Consider the following 17,938-nt stretch of genomic DNA (forward strand, 5'->3'; position numbering starts at 1 on the left):
TTTTTTGTTTTGCAAACGGATTGTAGTGCAGTGAAAGACACTTATTCGAAGCGCGACATGAATGCCAGAATTGGACGGTGGTTTTTAAAGTTGATGGAATATGATTTTCGGATTGAACACAGATCTGGGAGTTCGATGAGTGATGTGTGATATGTTGACAATCGAAGTGAGTAATGCGAATTTTCTGGTAGCCCTTCAACGGCAAGATGCCCGTTTGTGTAACATTATTGATGTATTGGGTAGAGATCCACTAATTGATGAGAAAGGCAGATTAAGCAGAATTATCGATTGGATCAGCACAGATTGATGAGAATGAGAGAGAGAGAAAAGTACTTCGTGGTGCCGAACCGAGTTCGTTGGCGCTTAGTACACACATACCATGATGAAATGGGACATTTCGCGGAGGAGAAAGTGATGGAACGAATGAGGGAAAAATTTTGGTTTCCAAATATGCGCAAATATGTTCGTTCTTACATACAAGCTTGTCCTCAGTGTGCGTTTTATAAAAGTAAAGGAGGAAGGCCAGAAGGATACTTACACTGTGTGCCGAAAGAACCCGTTCCATTCGGTACCATGCATATGGATCACATGGGTCCATTTATTCGATCGTCGCGAGGAAATTCGTATGTGTTGCTGTTAACATGTGGATTCACCAAGTTTGTGGTAGTCCGAACAGTACGATCTACAAAAACGGCACCAGTGTTGAACTTTTTGGATGAAGTGACTGGTATATTTGGTACACCAAGTCGCATAGTGACGGACAGAGGTACAGCGTTCACGGCAAAGTTATTCGAGGAATATTGTCGAATAAATGCTATCACGCATATTAAGACAGCGGTAGGATCCCCGAGAGCCGAGAGAGCCAACCGAACGTTGCTAAACTCAATTCGTTGTATGGTTGGTGGAAACGATGTCCGTTGGGATGAGCAGTTGCCGAAGATCCAGTGGTCAATCAACAATATGCCTAACTCGACCACGAATGTAGCTCCGAGTACGTTGGTATTGTCCTACAAGCCACGGGACGTGCACCAAAATTTCATCATTTTGGCTCTACATGAAGAGGATAGGAATTCTCTAAACAATCCACAAGAGAAGAGACAGCAAGCGGTACAAGCTATTAGGAATAGACAACAACTACAGAAGCGGTATTTCGATGAGCGTCGTAAAAAACCAAACTGTTATCAAGTGGGTGATATGGTTTTAGTAGAGAGAGACCTCACGGCGATGGGACATAGTCGCAAGCTGGAGGCTAAATACAAAGGCCCGTATGTGGTGAAAGCTGTATTAAATAATGACCGCTACGAGTTGGAGGACTTACCTGGAGGACGCAGTTCCAACCGAATTAGAACAACAGTGTATGCAGCCGATCGTATCAAGCGTTGGTGTCAATTAACGAATATCGATGGAGTTAATGATTTTTCGGAAGATGGAGAGGAGGGTGAATAGATTGGTTGATATGGAATTTGATATTTATATTGTTATAATCTTTTGTAAATAATAGTACCTAATTTGAAATCAGGTAAATCTGGGTGTCCGGTTGTAAACTAATTTTGAGACCGATGTCATCGGGTTGGTTTTTATTTATATTAAACCCATACAATTACACAATGGTCGATATGGAATTCTCAAACATTGCGAACGTGAAATAAAGACAGTCTTGATCTAACAATTAAACGTGATAGTTCATTTTGTTTAGCGATACGAAATACCACTTGTCGTACGCCAGATCTATTAGTCGTTGAGTTTGGTCGTGAAGATAGTCGAAAGTTCGTTGGGCCAATAGTAAAGATTGGCCAACTTGGAAAGTCGGATAATCATTCACACTAGTATGAGAATCATCAAGTTGAATCATCGATTCGATTTTCTGCGATAATTGTCAACTTGCGATTCTCTCCTGGGAAATTCCACACAGCAACGATCATTATCAGACTGTAATTTTTTTTAAGGGCCGTGAAATACTCAGAGTATGAAGTGGAGCGAAGGAATGTAGAAAAATTCTCTCGCGGTTTATGCATTGAGAGACTCGAGTTCTTGTAGCATCTTCTACCAGATTGAAAATGTTGTATACAATATAGATAGCAATATTGCAGCTTCTGTCAAATTTTCGGCAATCACCAACACTGTTGAAAAGTAAGACCTAATGAAAATGTTTACTTGATCCTGAAGATTATTATTAAATAATCGTGTTGTTTTACCCACCGGCTGATAGAGAATTGAACAAAACATAAAAATAAAGATAATGAACTGAAAATTGACATCATAAGAGACACTTTTCATTTGACAAACATCAATGTTACATTTTTTTTCATAAATACGTTTATTTCATAGGCAATATACATAAGTTTTTCTTCGCCGTGGCATCCACAATACATAGTACTTTAAACCTAATACATTTCGAATATCATATTAGTATTTTGGTATTCATTAGTTAATCTAAACACTGTTTTTATCAAACGAGTTGCTATTATAAATTACATTAAATGAAATACATTTATTTTGTACATGATCTTATAACTATTTCAGGTTTGTTTGTATCAGTTCATCACTTTTATTTAATATAAGATAGCTGGCTATTGGTTGAACTCATGGAAGAGAAAACAGTCTAACATAAAATAAAATTTAAATTGGAACTCCACTGGACTTAATGAAATAATAAAGAAGTTTCATGTAAGGAACGTCACGACAAGCAATAATGTCGCAAACTGGGACATTGGATAGTCTACCTTGAGTACGCAAGGAATTTATTAGTTGAGATCTGACATCACGATACTCCACGCATGTCCAAACGACATGACCAATATCGCGACAACCTTCGCCACAAACGCAATGATTAGTCTCGAAAAGTCCAATTCGAAGGAGATGTGCATCTAACGTGTAGTGATTGGACATGAGTCTGGAATTTGTTACATTTTGTTCGAATGTATTCTTATATATTTGATGTGATCGTTGTCGCTAGAATAATATTCCGAGAGCTAGCGTTTAATTCGCTTGTGAATTTGGAACACCATCTAACGAAAATCAGAAAAATATTTTGTTCAACCACTTTGATTAATTTGTTTCATAGATATAACAACACCTTGATGCACCTAAATATATTGAATTAGACGAATTTTTTGCAAGAATTCGACATAGAGTTTCTTTTTAAGAGATTTGATTCACTCGTGTTTTTCATACAGTTCGATATTCAAGTAAACACGATATCTCTTGCATCGTCCGTTTTCAAAAACAGAATATTTTCATTTTAAAAGAAGTTCGTCGTGCTTTTCACTGAATTAATATTGCAAAAATCACACATAACGCCTGAATTTATGTTGCAAAAATTACCATCGTACCAGAAACACGCCTGAAGTTATACCCAACAACGTCAAGTGCGTTACGTTTAAATTTAATCGAAATCAGTCCGAATGGATCATGATCCGAGAAATTTTAATCATGGTGTATTATCATAACATGAAAATAAAGGGTGATTTTTTAAGAGCTTGAGAACTTTTTTAAACAATAAAACGCATAAAATTTGCAAAATCTCATCGGTTCTTTATTTTAAACGTTAGATTGGTACATGACATTTACTTTTTGAAGATAATTTCATTTAAATGTTGACCGCGGCTGCGTCTTAGGTGGTCCATTCGGAAAGTCCAATTTTGGGCAACTTTTTCGAGCATTTCGGCCGGAATAGCCCGAATTTCTTCGGAAATGTTGTCTTCCAAAGCTGGAATAGTTACTGGCTTATTTCTGTAGACTTTAGACTTGACGTAGCCCCACAAAAAATAGTCTAAAGGCGTCAAATCGCATGATCTTGGTGGCCAACTTACCGGTCCATTTCTTGAGATGAATTGTTCTCCGAAGTTTTCCCTCAAAATGGCCATAGAATCGCGAGCTGTGTGGCATGTAGCGCCATCTTGTTGAAACCACATGTCTACCAAGTTCAGTTCTTCCATTTTTGGCAACAAAAAGTTTGTTAGCATCGAACGATAGCGATCGCCATTCACTGTAACGTTGCGTCCAACAGCATCTTTGAAAAAATACGGTCCAATGATTCCACCAGCGTACAAACCACACCAAACAGTGCATTTTTCGGGATGCATGGGCAGTTCTTGAACGGCTTCTGGTTGCTCTTCACTCCAAATGCGGCAATTTTGCTTATTTACGTAGCCATTCAACCAGAAATGAGCCTCATCGCTGAACAAAATTTGTCGATAAAAAAGCGGATTTTCCGAATGGACCACCTAAGACGCAGCCGCGGTCAACATTTAAATGAAATTATCTTCAAAAAGTAAATGTCATGTACCAATCTAACGTTTAAAATAAAGAACCGATGAGATTTTGCAAATTTTATGCGTTTTATTGTTTAAAAAAGTTCTCAAGCTCTTAAAAAATCACCCTTTATATTATTTTCCCCAAATCATGACTCGTTTTGCTCATTTCAAGAATCGGAATTTTGCCCGTGTGAATATTCGCATCAGGAATCTTCAAATAATTTTTCGAGAGACTCCAAATTTATTAACAAGTTAAAAGTATATTTCGGAATCACTCCATCAGATGGAATTAGTGTGCTTGCTATGGTACAAATTTCAATATCAAAATTATGCTCTAGTGCGAAAGCTAAAAGATTTAGAGCGATTTTGTCTTCTGCAAAAATGTTCGGAATGTAGCGGTCTACATTATGAAAATCATATTAGATAGAAAGTCATCCACCCAGTGACATTAGTGGGATCACAATTTTGCCAATGAAAATTGATTCTATCATATCTTTACAATTTATTGAGATAGAATGTTGGTGTTTTCGAGAAGAATGTTCCAGAGTTCAAAACAGATCGAATAGTGTAAACAATATCTCAACAACTCTCCAATTGGTGACGCTAGTGTGCAATTCATGGTTGAAAATTCATGTTGACTCATTCAGATGGTTTCTTCGAGAAGTTATTTTTGACCACTTTTGCATCGTCGCTCTAAATGATGGTGTGCAATTTTAAACACACTTTATCCTATGAAAGTATGATAAAATTCAATAGCAACCTATGGAACTATGAGATTTTTTATTTTATGAGTATCATTATTTGACACATACTCACACACATACATACACACTTAGCCTACCGGGTCAATTTTCACTAGTTAATTTTTCAAGTGATTACATCAACTTTTCATATGAGAAAGGCAATAAGTGTACTTTTATAGAAAAGCATCGTTATCATGATTTCGTGATAAAACTAACAAGTAGGTACAAATTGAATAATCATTTCCGGAACCGGAAGTCGGAACTGGATTATCTTTTCTGGAACTTTTTAAAGAATTGCAAGACCTTTTATTCGTTTCTTTGTTAGTGAAAATCGGTGCAGAAATTTCCGAGAAAATTAAATGCGCATTTTTTCATAAATTTGCACATATTTCCTTGTAATGCCGGAACCGGAACTCGGATCCATATGAAATTCAGGAAAATCGTATGAGGGATTTTACCTTTCATTTGAATCTGAGTTTGAGAAAATTGGTTCTGCCATCTCTGAGAGACTTGAGTGACGTACATACATACATACATACATACATACATACATACATACATACATACATACATACATACATACATACATACATACATACATACATACATACATACATACATACATACATACATACATACATACATACATACATACATACATACATACATACATACATACATACATACATACATACATACATACATACATACATACATACATACATACATACATACATACATACATACATACATACATACATACATACATACATACATACATACATACATACATACATACATACATACATACATACATACATACATACATACATACATACATACATACATACATACATACATACATACATACATACATACATACATACATACATACATACATACATACATACATACATACATACATACATACATACATACATACATACATACATACATACATACATACATACATACATACATACATACATACATACATACATACATACATACATACATACATACATACATACATACATACATACATACATACATACATACATACATACATACATACATACATACATACATACATACATACATACATACATACATACATACATACATACATACATACATACATACATACATACATACATACATACATACATACATACATACATACATACATACATACATACATACATACATACATACATACATACATACATACATACATACATACATACATACATACATACATACATACATACATACATACATACATACATACATACATACATACATACATACATACATACATACATACATACATACATACATACATACATACATACATACATACATACATACATACATACATACATACATACATACATACATACATACATACATACATACATACATACATACATACATACATACATACATACATACATACATACATACATACATACATACATACATACATACATACATACATACATACATACATACATACATACATACATACATACATACATACATACATACATACATACATACATACATACATACATACATACATACATACATACATACATACATACATACATACATACATACATACATACATACATACATACATACATACATACATACATACATACATACATACATACATACATACATACATACATACATACATACATACATACATACATACATACATACATATATACATACATACATACATCTCTCGAAGAAGTAGAGGCCTCGGTGACAGAGACAATAAGCACGATTGAGGGCTGGATGAACGGAGTCAAGCTACAAATAGCTCACCACAAAACGGAAGTGTTGTTGGTGAGCAACTGCAAGTCGATCCAGCGTATCGAGATAGATGTAGGTGGACATGCGATTGCAACTAAGCGAGCTCTGAAACTCCTCGGAGTGATAATCGACAACCGGTTGAACTTTAACTGCCATGTCGACTATTCCTGCGAAAAGTCCGCGAAGGCAATAAATGCAATAACGAGGATCATGCCAAATGTCGGTGGCCCGAAAAGCAGCACAAGACGTCTGTTAGCTAGTATATCTTCGTCAATACTACGGTATGGTGCTCCTGCCTGGGGAACAGCATTGAAAACGAAGAGGAACCGTGAAAAGCTGAACAGAGCATTCAGGCGTATGGTCATACGAGTCACGAGCGCCTACAGGACAATATCGTCGGAAGCAGCAAGCGTTATCGCCGGAATGATCCCAATCTGCATTACCCTGGCGGAGTATATCGAGTGCTATCAGCGTAGAACCACCAGAAACGTGCGAACGATGGTTCGAATCGATTCGATGGCGAAATGCAGCAAGAGTCGGACAGTAAGGAGAAAGGTAGATGAACTCACCGGCTCATTCCACATTTGTCGCCGTGGATGAATAGACAACACGGAGAGGTAAACTTGTACCTAACGCAGTTTCTATCTGGCCATGGTTGTTTCCGGAAGTGGTCACGCCGCGTCTCCATTTTGTCGGGAGTGTGAGTATGTTGAAGAAACACCTGAACATGTGATTTTCGATTGTCCCCGGTTTGCGGAACTACGTAGGGAAATGCCTGCCTTAAGGGTAGATCATATATCTGAGGAAATGTGTCGTGAAGAAGGCACGTGAAATGCAGTAAACAAAGTGGTAACACATATACTCTCGGAGTTGCAGCGAAAATGGAGAAGGGATCAGCGAGTAAGCGTCGGCTCGAGAGAACTTCCTTCGTGGGTGTAGTCTTGATCCGTCATCGGGGACAAGATGAGTAGATCACGTCATAGCATCGTTAAGATCGTCGTGCTACCAGGGAACCGGACGCCATCTCCCAACCGGAACGATGCGGTAGGCTAGATCCTTCGGCGGGGACTAGTCGAGTAGCCACCACAACACCGACTTGTGTCGTCGGGGCGCCAGCGAACCAGAAGCTATGCTCCAACAGAAATCGCCTCGACCTCGGCACTCTCTCGTGTGTCCCGTGTGGTGTAACAGGGGACTCGGTGTCGGGAGAGCCTCTTTCGCCGGGGAACTCTCCGTCGGTGTAGTCTAGATGTTTCATCGGGGATTGGACGAGTAGATCGTGGCGTAGCACCGTGAAGATAGTCAGGGCATCAGTGAACCGGAAGTATCGAAAACGTCGGTTTCGGGAGAACTTCCATCGTCGGGGAACTCTCTGTCGGTGTAGGCTAGATCCATCACCGAGGACTAGTCGGGTGTCCCGCGTGGCGTAAAAGGGGATTCGGTGCCGGGAGAAATTCCTTCGCCGAGTCGGGGACCTGACGAGTAGACCATAACGTAGTACCGTTAAGATCGTCGGGGCACCAGTGAACCGGAAGCCATCCTCCAACCGGCATCATTGGATCGACCCAGGCATCCTTACGGTCGGGCCGTGGACGGGTACCGGAGGCGTCGGATGCGGGAGAATTTTTCTTTTCCGGGAAACTCTCCGTTGGTGTAGGCTAGATTATTTTCTACTACTTTGCTGTAAGGTGCAATAGTTAGTCTAGAGTCGCCTAAATAAAACTCTTTATACTGCCTTTCAACGCCGCATCAGAACAATCTCAAAATCAATCCAATAAAAGTATGGAACTACGTCAATGAACAATAAAAGGAGACAGGATTACGTATCATCATGATACTCAACGATGCTGAAGCATCTCCAGCTTATATATCGGAGACCCAACATGGCTTCATGCCTACGCGATTAATATCAACCAATCTAGTATCTCACACGTCCTTCATCATACGTACCGACTTTTCCGCCGCTTTCGACAAGATTAACCATCAAATTTTGATTTTCAAACTTGGAAGACTCGGATGTACTCTCTCTATCCCTGATTGATTACACTCGTACTCTACCAGCCATGAAATGCTAGTGAAGATTGAAGACTGCACGATTTTACCTTTCACCCTTAGCTCTGGTGTCCCTCAGGGTAGTCATCTAGGACCGTTCCTCTTTCCAATTTATCTAAATGATTTAAATTTATGAAGCTATCTTTTGCGGATGATTGTAACCGTTGCGTTCAATCCAAAATGCAGTATAAAACTTGGTGATTTTTGCGCCACTCTCGCGGATACCGAGAGATCACCAGTCGCGTTTAGTTGCCCGACTATGTTGTTTTAGCATGAGATTCCTCAGGGGAATTAGCTCGAACGGTTACTAAGTTATATTAAACAAAACTAGAAAAACTCTTTCAAAATTCAAATTCGCCAAAATACCACCTTGTCACAATAATCAATCGTTCAAACTTTTCCGATACCTGCAACAAATAATCGACTCGAGAACAAAATACCAAAGTGGAGAAAAACCAACGGAAGTAAGAGTGTACGAATGAGTTGAACTAATCAATTTTCGATTACTAAATTTGTCTAAATTCCATTTTTATAGCAATATGATAATTTACAGCTGCTGTAGCTATGACACATTTGTTGTGAAACATTTCATAATACGAATGAGTAAAATTAATCAATTTTCGATTACTGAATTTTGATAAATTCCATTTTTACCGCAAAATTGTAAAATATGTTACATGATTTGAAGCTGTTTAACATTATTGGAAACCCCGACGACTGTAAATTGTTGCAAATGCAATTGGACAATCTTTCAAGCTGGTGTGAAGTCAACAAGATGATACTAAACCCTTCAAAGTGCTCCGTTATCTCCTTCAGTCGCAAACGTTCGATCGTAAGCCTCGATTATAATATCTCAAATACAGTTTTAGAACGAAGATCGTCAGTCATGAATCTAGTAGTTTAATTAGATTCCAAATTCACATTCAAGGAGCACAGAGAATTCATTATTTCTAAAGCTTCTAGGCTTCTTGATCTCATTTTTCGTATTTCCAAGAATCTTGACGATATTTGTTTTCACAGCACTCTTCTGTAGCTTGATACGCTCGACTCTAGAGTATGCAGAGTATTTCGTTTGGTTACCTTTCTACCTTCGAGACATTCAACGCCAAAAATCAATCCAGCGCAAGTTCAACCGTTTTGCACTTCGTCGTCTTCCGTGGAGAGTCGCATTAAACCTTCCGGGCTACGAAGATCGTTGTTACCTGATTGATCTAGATTTGCTTCCGGTTCGACGTGACGTCTGTAAGGTTATTTTTGTCACAAGCTTGTATAGACTGTTCAGATTTTCTACATTTATTACACTTAGATATTCATTGCCGTACTCTCCGTTTCCACCCATTTCTTAGAATACCTTCATCTAGAACTAACTACGGTTATTTTGACCCTTGCCGTATGTGCCTAGTATGTGCCGCCTATTTAACAGTTGCTCCAATGTATTTGACCTTCATAATTCTCGTATTGTTCTAAAAAAGCTGTTTCTCAGTTATCTGTCTCGAAAGGTTCTAATAACTAGAATAGTCTATTCAGTATTAGTTTTCTCTTATTATTGTAAAATTTCTACGTTTTAGTTTCAAGTTATTATGTAATATGTATTATTTGGATCATTGTAATATGTTGATGCAAAAGTAGATGAGGTTTTATACCTGTTGGAGAGAAAGTTTTAACTAAACTAGCTCCAGTGGGCTTTTCCTTGCTCCACAATAAACAATGAACAATTTATTTGAGCAAACTAACCACATCCGAATTGAAATTACTAACCCTCATGGAAATTGGAAACGTATACCTTGTATAGACAGAAATGTATCGTCCCGTGAGCTTACTATCTGTTCAATGCAGCTGTCCGGATAAGTGGGTGAATCATAATGTGAATTGAAAATGCCTGCATTTGAACGAATAAGCAAAACAACAAGAACAAAGATACTTAAAATGCTCTAGTGTCATACTCATTAGAAACGTTGTAGAGACTAGTGTACATTTATAAATCTTGGATTTCAAATTTAAAGCTAAAGTTTCACAAAAATTAACACCAAGTTATATTATATATAACCAATATGACAAATAAAACGCTATTTTGAAAGCTATTAAAAATACAGATTATTATTTTTCCAATTATTATCAATGCCTTTCTCATGGACATTTTTTTATTGACTTTCTTATATAGAGAGGTTATGCAATCACTTTTAAAATGACTAGAAAAAATTAGCCATATACCATTCGACTTAGTTCGTCGAGTTGAGCAATGTATGTGTAGTGTGTACGTGTTAAATAATTTCACTAGATTTCCTCGGAGATGGCTTGGCCGATTTTCACAAACTCGAAGCTCAAATGATAGGTCTTGTAGTTCCATACGGAATTCTTGAATTTCATCCGAATCCGACTTCCGGTTCTGGAATTACATAATTTTAATTTTTTTAAATATCAAACCGTCGTTTGAAATACGAAGCTAAAATCATATAAATTGATTTTACCTTTCACTTAAAACTAATAGAGTTTATACGTCGCGTTAGTTGATGGCCATACGAACCGACTTTGATAATACCGGTTTTCGGATTCCAACAATAGTTGAACTCACTTCGTTTTCCCAAAGATGGCCTAACCGATCTGAGAACTGCTTCATTTGAAATTTTATCAGTATCTAACGAGGAAACTAGATTGGAACAATGACTATATAATGAAAACTGCAAAAATGTTACCGCAGAGACGGGACTCGAAACCGTAGCTAGCTCGTAACCGGGGAAATTTTTTGCCAATTCAACTACCCTGCAGATGAAAACACATGAAGAGGTATCCCATTTGACTAGAAGAACCAAGCATGCTTCGCTTCGCTTGGCCGCCACAGCATTAAATTATAGTCCTATATTTATGGAAACCCATCCAACAGAAAACAACACACACCGAATTACAAGTCTATCTTCACTTTCTGCATTTCCGTCAGACGCTGATTTGAGATTTTAGCATTTTTGCAACTTAGGTAGCAACTTGAAGAGCCAGGAATATTTGCTGTCGATTTGAAATGGTATGGTATTCCAAAGTCATTTTCGTTTGTCCAATATATTTTTTCTCGCAATGAGAACACGAGATTTATTATACTTCGGATTTCAAATTTTCTGTATGATCTTTTGTCGATTCTGATACAGTTTTCAATTGATAGTTCTTACTACTTAAATCCAAACCAAACTTTTTCAGATGTGGAATATCTGAATTGAAGACTACTGAAATTCTCTTTAAATTTTCTGTTGGTTTGGTCAATGTCGTAAGTGATTGTTTTTTTTTTAATAATCTTAATTTTTTATCGATGATTGTTTGTTTTGATCGCTCTGCATTGAGCTTTCCAATAGCGAAGATGAATTTTATATCTTTAATTGCAGCATCCTGTCTGAGGGGCAAGGTGAGCATTCTATGCATCATATGATGAACGGCCGTCATTTTATGCTGGTGCGAGTGATTTGATGTACTTGGTATGATCTATCCGTATTGGTCGGCTTCCTATATATGTATTTCAAAAGATAGGTTTATTGCTTCCCTTACGATAAGAATGTCTATGAAGGGTAAGTAGTATACGTTCGTATCATAACGAAATAATTGTTTAAAATGTGGAATCTAAAAGGAACCTATCATTCTTTTTTAAGACGGTTTGAATAAGAATAGGGCACTGTTTTATGTTTCATTTTTATACTTCCGGCCCTTTTTACAAGTATGAAGTGGGAATTAAGTGAATTCAATGTATCCCAACTGTGTTTCACACGATGATAACAGATGAACGGTAAATCAAGTTCATCTTTGACGTTTATCAGTGATTTTTGTACCATGGGACAATGGGGATTGAGATGGATTGTGAAACAGAATGAAATAATGTAGGCTAAACATGTAAGCAAACCACTGATAGCTGCCAAACGATGTTCATCCAATTTATTTTGTTAGGCTGTATCGTTTTCGTTTGAGACCTGATGGATGAGGTGATATGTGAGTGAAGTGTAAGTGGACGAGAATGCAAGAACGGTAACAAAGGCTACCGTTTCAGCTCAGGACTAACGATCGACTAAAAGAAGAGATAGCTGCAGTTAGAATCTATTATAATAGAAATAGTAGCTCATAGTTGCGACGTTTGCTTGTGGAATACATGTGTGCATATGTATAAAATGTATATGTATGTGTGTTTTCATATATGTATTTATGTAGGGATGTGTATATGTAGATACCCGATCAACATATCGTATCTTAACTATTTCGCTTTTAGAGTCTAGTTAAAAAATTTTAATATATTAACTACTAACGAGACCAGACTTATATTAGCACTTGCTACGAAAACAAGTTTTTGTTATAAACTTGTTAGGGCTTGATGGTCGGGTATGTTTGAATGTACAATCAAATATAACAAAAACAGATACACAACGATGACGAAAACTACAACTAAATCCATAAGACACAAATATAAACATAAATTATAACAACAATTTTATGAAACCTGTTTGAATCAGAACAAAAAAAAAAGCAGTGACCAAGTGGGCACCATAGCCTAGGAACGTCTGTGTGTTGATTTAAAATAGAAGCTCATATGTAGAAGCAAATCTTATCAATAGTCTAGTGACGCAAGCGACTGCTGTCACTGTGACCAGGTTTTTGTTTGATTGTTTCATCTGACAATGAATGTCTTATCGAGCCCACTGCGTGAAAGGTGTCGACTTACCCATCACGTTACACCCAGAATTTGTTTCTTTCGGAAGGTCTGATATGGGTTTGACGTGCGTATCTCAAACAAAACCTCAAAAAAGTTGAGCTAGTTTGTTTATCTCTTAGCTGGATGAAATTATTGAAAGAGTCATTCTTTAATTCCTGTGGAATACGCATCAGCGCTTCTGCTTACGGGTCCGTAAACCAAACCCTTATTGTTTTTTCTTCAGTAATAACAATGATGTGTAGTTTCAGGAATCAGAAATCAGAACAAATTGGCTCAAATGGCTTATTCTCCTTGATATTTGAAGATTTGTGCCTTGCCATCAATTTGGTTTTAGCATCATTTTCCTGATATATAAGAGGGAAGGATTGAACGGAAATGGTAAGGGTTGGACTAGGAGGATGGGGAAAAATTTACGACACAAAAACACATAAAAGCAGAAGTAAATTCTGCACCCCTAAGGGATGCTGAACAATCTGCTGGGGATCACATTTAGTGGAAGCAGAAGTAAATTCTGAACCTCTACGAGGTCCCGAACAGTCTGCTGTTAATAAAACCTCTAACCTCCGAGAGGATTTAGAGATTTTACAAAAGCGACACCATTCTGCACTCCCGGAAGAATGCAGAGCTATTCTCAGTATGTACGAGCAGAAGTAAATTTGGTACCCCCTAAAGGATGCCAAACAATCTGCTAAACCCTATTAAAGGTGAATACATAAAGGATTCATTAACTCCAGGAAGAACGATGAATCCTTCTGACTATAGCTCCTTACCACATTGGGTGAGAAACGAGAGAATATCCTTCAATTTTAGCTCTGCATACACAGACTCAACCATGTATGGAGAACCAAAAACCCGGACACGTAGTTGCGTCAATGCGGGGCAGTTACATATCAGATGATATGAAGTACCATAATCGCATTCACACGAATCACACGAATAATACTCAGCACGTTGAATAGTAGCCATGTGATAATTGAGTTTGCAATGTCCAGTCAGAGCTCTGACTGGTGCTAGGAAAAATGCAGTAGACACTTTGACATTTTCAGATTTAAATCTGGTAGAAATGCTTTCGTCTGAGCGTAAGTTTGCAAGCTGCGCCAGTAGCTGGCATGTTTGGATGCAGCCCAAGAACGAATCTTGTGCTTTATCCAACTAGTTGAAAATGGTAAAGCTGGTTCAGGACCAACGAAATCATTCGTTGCACCTGCTCTAGCCAACTCATCAGCCATTTCATTTCCAGTAATACCAAAATGGCCGGGTACCCATAAGAAGTAAACAGCATTTGAAATGCTGAGGTCTTCAATTTGAATTCGACATGCGATCACTAGATTCGACCGTGAATCATTCGAACTGAGTACTTTTAGGGCTGCCTGACTGTCGGAACAAAAATAAATTCGTTTACCACAGATTCTCTGCTGAAGTGCCGATTGTATTACACACAAAATCGCGTAGATTTCTGCTTCCAAGTGAATGAGACTGCTCCAGCCTCATTTCACGACAGTAGACACCAGCATCAGCATGACCATTCAACAGAGTACCGTCCGCAGAGATGTCCATCTCCTCTGTGTGACGAAGAGCAAGCAAAATTTCTCCCCTCATACTGACAACTTCAACGAGTGCTCTTCTCTTTCACATATATACACCACTGTTGTATAAAGTGTGCACGCATCATGAGTGCATTTGTTTATTTCCTTTTACCTCTTCCACTGAATCGCACCAAAGTTCTAGAGCAGAGCTAATAAATTCTCTGAGGTGGATGCAGATACTTTCACAGAGGTGTATACGCCGGTGAGCACTCTGCTGTATGGCTTGCGTAGAAGAACCGTGGACACGCAAAATCAGCAAAATAAAACAATTTATCGTAAAATTTTCGGTTTTCCTTGCAAATTTTTCATAGCAAGGCCAGATCTACTCTCTATTAATTGAAGTTCACAGAAGTGTTCGCTCACCATCACGCGCCAGTGGTCACTTGGGTGTATTTAGACGAGAGCGCGTGTAAGCGATTCATACGAAGAGAATGTGTTTCACTCGCGCCAGCTGCTTTAACCACAAGCACACACTCAAATGCTGTCTATTCGACACTGAGAAGAAGTACGCTTTCCTCTTTGTGCGATGCTTCGTTTTTTGCATCCTCGGTGTGGACAAGAATCTGACGCCAGCGTGTATCACTCTGGTGAAATGCCATCTCTGACCGTCCGTATAACAAACTATGTGTTCATCAAGTTGCCAGCTGCTTTAACCACAAGCACACACTCAAATGTTGTCTATTCGACACTGAGAAGAAGTACGCTTTCCTCTTTGTGCGATGCCTTGTTTTTTGCATCCTCGGTGTGGACAAGAATCTGACGCCAGCGTGTATCACTCTGGTGAAATGCCATCTCTGACCGTCCGTATAACAAACTATGTGTTCATCAAGTTGTCGTTCCAAACAACCAGACAACCATTCCTCACGAAGAGGATAGCTCACATTGAATGTTTTGACAGGAAAACTGCATGTGAGAGTTAGGTCACTAGGAGCGAGTAAATACTCATCCCACGTAACCATTTGAGGCTAGTAGCATAATCTAAAGGGTTTCTGTTCCAAAGCCCTGTAACCTTAAGACGGTATGCACAAGATAATGCTTCTTGCTTTTGGAACACATGTAGTGATTAAATGCACAATAGCGCCTCTAGAGCAGCAGTAGGAGTTGTCGTGAATGCTCCTGTCATCGCCATTGGGACCATCCTTTGGAGAAGATTTAGCTTTGACTGAACTGTCGCGACTTCTCCTTTCTGCCATCATACAAGATATCCGTATGCTAAAATTGGTCTAACGATAGTTGCTGAGATCCAATGAATGTATTTGGATTTGAGTCCCCATGATTTTCCAAAAGCTCGTCTGCATTGGCCGAAAGCCATGCAAACTCTTTTAATCCTGAAGTCAATGTGAGCAGACCAATTCAGTTTTGAATCAAGAATAACCCCGACGTATTCAACTTGATCGACCACAGTGACCTCTGAACCGAAGAACTGTAACGGACGAGCACCTGTGATTATCCTACGATGAGTGAAAAGCACCTTTTGATGTTTTACCCGGATTTACAGATAATCCAACCTGACAACACCATTGTTCAACAGATCGCATGGCTTGCTGCATTAAATCAAAGAGAGTGTTAATGCTTATACCGGTCAGCAATATATGATAATCGTCGGCAAAACCATAAGTCGGAAATCCAAGGTTATTAAGTTTCGTTAACGAACCATCAGCGACTAGGTTCCATAAAAGTGGGGATAATACACCACCTTGAGGACACCAACAGACACTCAGCTTTATAATCTCTGCTTGCCGAAGCGATGAGGAAAGAAGTCGATTACTAAGCATTGCGTGTATCCAATTTGTGATACTTGAAGGTATGCCATGACCACGGGCTGCTTCCAGAATTGAATTGAAAGGCACGTTATCAAAGGCACCTTCAATATCTAGGAAAACTCCCAAGCAAGATTGCTTTAGCGAGAAATCTTTTTCAATGTTGTACACAACATCATGTAACAGGGTTTTTATCAAGGGGAACGTGCCATTTGATCCAATTTGTTCTGATTCCTGATTGTTGGGAATAAATTTGACAATTATTTCCTGCCAAGCTTTTGGGAAATATCCTGTCCCAAGACTAAAAGTAAGTATTTTCTTCAAAACATGTTTGAAATGTTCATACCCTTTCTGCAGTAACAATGGGAAAACTCCTTCCTTTCCAGGAGACTTGTACGGAGCAAAACTCTCAACTGCCCATTTGACCGATTCAATCGTCACAACGCTTCGAGCAAGGGCCCAAGAATCGTAACTACCTGAAAAAGTCTCGGGAAGAGCTGTCGGTTTCATCATTCTCGGTCAACCTACCCCGGCCCTGGTTAGGTGACCGATTTTTTCTCCGCATTTGACTGTTAATAACCTTTTCCATGATCTTTCTACAGTAACGAAATGTGCTCAAAAGACAGCGTAAACAGTTTATCAGCCCTGGTCTCCCCTACAACACCAAAAACGTCAAAGACATCCAAGTAAAGATTTCAATTTGTGTACGAAATTTAACGGTTATTTTAAAAAGCAATCAACAAGTAACAATTCTCCTGTACAGGCGCTTCGAGCAGCCCCGTAAACCCTTAAGGGCTCTTGCGTTCGAGCTTTCATACAATGGTAATTCATGCGTGCAAAATTGTGCGCAACGGTGATTTTTAGCGGATTTTTACTTGTATGCTTTACATAACATTTTGAAAAAATTTTTTACTAGCTTATGGCGTTTTCGTTTTTAATTTGCACTACACCGGTGCAGTGCTACACTGAGGCATGAATAAACGAACAAAAATGACGAAAACATAAACAGTAACCATTGACTACAATTAACGATTCC

General features: G+C 38.4%; 1 protein-coding gene across 1 annotated transcript in view; it reads right to left on the reverse strand.

The window, feature by feature from the left end:
- Window positions 1–17,938, reverse strand: part of LOC131439405 (protein stum) — a 215,749-nt gene that overhangs the window by 136,560 nt on the left and 61,251 nt on the right. The window lies entirely within an intron of this gene.

This window comes from Malaya genurostris, chromosome 3 (assembly GCF_030247185.1).
Source record: "Malaya genurostris strain Urasoe2022 chromosome 3, Malgen_1.1, whole genome shotgun sequence".
Classification (NCBI taxonomy): Eukaryota; Metazoa; Arthropoda; class Insecta; order Diptera; family Culicidae; genus Malaya; species Malaya genurostris.